The sequence below is a fragment of the Triticum dicoccoides genome, chromosome 6B (genome assembly GCF_002162155.2).
Source record: "Triticum dicoccoides isolate Atlit2015 ecotype Zavitan chromosome 6B, WEW_v2.0, whole genome shotgun sequence".
In the NCBI taxonomy this organism is placed as follows: Eukaryota; Viridiplantae; Streptophyta; class Magnoliopsida; order Poales; family Poaceae; genus Triticum; species Triticum dicoccoides.
The window spans coordinates 34,514,585-34,517,958 of record NC_041391.1 but is presented as its reverse complement, the minus strand read 5'-3'; the positions used below and the strand labels follow the sequence as shown (position 1 = coordinate 34,517,958).

General features: G+C 47.2%; 1 long non-coding RNA gene across 1 annotated transcript; it reads left to right on the top strand.

The window, feature by feature from the left end:
• Nucleotides 1-1,905: 1,905 nt before the first annotated feature.
• LOC119321762 lies at nucleotides 1,906-3,061 on the top strand. The gene is made up of 3 exons (XR_005155182.1): nucleotides 1,906-2,008; nucleotides 2,444-2,631; nucleotides 2,893-3,061. It is a non-coding gene; the product is annotated as an uncharacterized LOC119321762 (long non-coding RNA).
• The last annotated feature ends 313 nt before the right edge of the window (nucleotides 3,062-3,374 follow it).

The following is a 3,374-nucleotide window of genomic DNA, read 5'->3' as shown; positions in this document are numbered from 1 at the left end:
ACGGTGGGTGCGGTGGTGCTCGTCGGTGGCGGCGGGCGCATTCGGTGAGCGAGAGGGAGAGGCGAACAGGGGGGGAAGAGGGGCACGGGGAGAGGGGAGCGGTGCAGGGGGTGCGTGGCGTCGTCCGGGGAGGCCAGGGAGGAAGCAGGAGGTGGCTAGGGGGGGGGGAAGCAGGAGGTGGCCGGGGCAGCGTCGGCGAGCGCCACGCCTCGCCTCTGCTCGTCCTCCTGGCAGAGGAGGAAGAGGACAAAGGAGGAGGAGGTGGGCTGGGCCGGCTGGGGGAACTGGGCCGGCTCTGGTAAGCAGGTAAGTGGCCCAGGTGGGCTGCAGGTAATGTTTCTCTCCTCTCTTTTATTTCTATTCTGTTTTATATTTTTCTATTTCTGCAATTTGTTTTAGGATTTGTTTTAAAATATCAAATCATTTTATAAAATCCTGGAAACAATTATGGGTACTTTCTGAATTATTTCAGTGACCCTTATCAATTTCCAACATTTATTTGAGCATTTAAATTATTTATAGTATTTAAATACCCAAAGTCAAATACAATATGATTTAGTTCAAAAATCCAAAAATGACCTAAGAATATAATCATCATTTTTGGCAGAGGTTTCCACCTTAACCAGAAATCATGAACTTTTCTTAGGAACCTTTTGGGTTTATTGAAAAGATTTTAATTCACCCTAGTTGAGTTGATTTAATGCTAGGGTTTTGAACATCCCCATTTCAAATTTAGGCAAAATTTAAACATGATGCAAACATGAAGATAGCCTAGAGCACTACCAGCAGCTAGGGATGTGACACTCGACCTTTAATTTTAAAATTTTAAGACATCAATAGAGTGTTTCCAAGATCTAATGCGATGGAACAGTGGACGACTTTGTCAGTGGCTAAAACTTGGTCCTTGTAGAATACACAGAGGCCATTTATTGAGGATTGTCTGCATATTACCGTTCTAACACATCAAAAACTGACATAAAATTTCTCCCGGGTATGCAAAACATTGCAACTTATGATCTGTTTCTGTTTGGCCTTTATTGGAAAAGCACCAGCAAGCACAATCATCATATGAACGAAACAAAAAGAGAGAGGAGACCACAAGGAGACAGGGCGCGTGGACACCACCAGAACAATAGAGAAATAAACCAGTAGCGAAGCAATGTATATTTTATGATATCAAGCGACATCACAAAGATCTCTACTCTTAATGTCTCAGTTGGTAGGTCGCGTTCCGGGTTTTATTTTTGTCCCATCTCACCCGGTCTTTTTTGGTACTTCTTTGGTACTTCCTCCCACCTCCCTCTCAGCCGCGAAAAACCAAGAAAAACCCCGTGATCGAGTCCCGCACCCGCCTAACCTCCCGTCCTGGAAGAAAACCTACGAAAAAAAACCAGCACTCGCACGAACGAGCGAGACTGCCCTCTCGATCCCCTCGACCTACGATATGTGACTGCAGTCGCACCAGATCGTCGCCGCGGACCTCGCAGGGAAGACGCGCACGAGATCCCAAGCCACTCCTCCTCCTCTCCCGGGATGCAGCCGCCGCCGCCGAACCAGGGAGACGCCGGCGACCGTCGCCGCCGTCGTGGATCACCAGGACGCCGCCGCCTGCACCGCCTCCACCGCGCCTCGGATACGTCGCTGCGAGCCGGATCCCTGGGAGCGGGAGGAGGTAGGGGTCAGCCGCGTCGATAGCGGCGGGGTGGAGCCCTGGGGCTGGGAGTGGGTATGGGAGGAGGTGGGCGTCAGCGGCGAGCCGGACGGGGCGAGGGGCGTCGATGAGATGCCCCCGGCGCTTCCCTCCGGGCGGGAGGAGGAGAGGGGCGTTGGCGACGAGGCGGGTGTCGGCGGCGAGATGGTCTCTGGCGGGCGTGATGAGGCAGGCAGCTTAGGCGTGAAGCGTGCATTCGTCGAGGTATTCGCCGGGGCGCTCTTCTATCCGACGGTACTCAACTATGGCCGCAGCTTGATCGAGCCCGAGTTCCACTGGTGGGATCGCATCGACAAGGTCAGTTCACGTCTGTATTCTTCTTCATTCACGGGGAGAATTTTGCAGAGAGAATAGCAAGGGAAGGTACCGGATCATGAAATGGAACTGTTCTGTTTTCCGGAACCCAAGTAGTGAGCACGGTAGATTCTCTGTACGTTCGCATAAATCATCATTGCTACTAATTACAGCAGTAATTACATCGAGATGGCTACGGTTAACTCCGTTTGAACTTATCTGGGTCCAAGACATATTGAGCACTTGAGCAGTACCTTGCCGAATACATTCATTACCTAGACATACTCAGTTAATTCACTTTGGTTTGTTAGAAACCTTGTTTGTTGAATCTGTATTGATATTTACTGTATTTTCAGCTGTATGGATGTTGTTGTTTGAGGAATACTGAATGATGTTCATCTGTATACATTGGACTAATTTTAATTTGTATTGATCCAGGATATTTGGATAGGGGCAGTTCCTCACCAACCAATGTCATAATTGATCACGTCCGCAAATGATTTTTGGACTGTAGTTTGGATTGTTCTGCCGAGCGTATAACAACGCATGCTATCTATCAAAGCTTCGACTCATTTGTTTTGCTGCTCGGGAATATTGAGACGAGAAGAATGGCCTTGATGCTGGAGGTACAAAGAGGCACAAATAAACTTTCACTCATTACACTAGCACTGTTTTACCATTGACGGAGCATTGTGAATATGTTAACAGACTACTTGGGTGTTCTGATATCGAAATATGTACATAATAAGTATATACCATGACATGCACTGCTGCTTCTAATTATATACAATAGCTTCTCTCTTTTTTATTGTACAACTGAGATCTTCATTACATTACAACCTTATGTTTTGCTTATTTGTTTACTGAAATTGGTGTTCTGTCTCTAGGTTAATGGATCACCCTGGGAACGATTTTGAGGGCATTATGCCAGCTACTTTGATGGCAATGGATTATGGAATGGCAAACTAACAGGGCACATCGCACAACTGCTATAAATGTGTTGATATGTTGCATTTCAAGGCAGTTTCACTCATAAATACTACAAAGGTTTACAAAATGTTCACACAGTATTTGGTTCATATCACCATTGTTTCATGTTCGATTGACTGGTGCGGTTCTCTTACATAGTTTGAACCATTTAGCATTTGGACCACGAGGATTCCGATTGGGAGAACGACGTCGTCCATAGATTAATGGTGAGACTTTGGTGCTTTGATTAATTTCCAGGACCATTGTTTCCTATCCAGTGATGCAATCTGAAAATCATGCAAAACTTTGTCATGTTTGGGCATTGTCAGTATGGGAACACCGGGCCAACCCACTTTACAGGACAGGAGGGTTGATCGCTGGGTGATGCGCTGCACGAGTA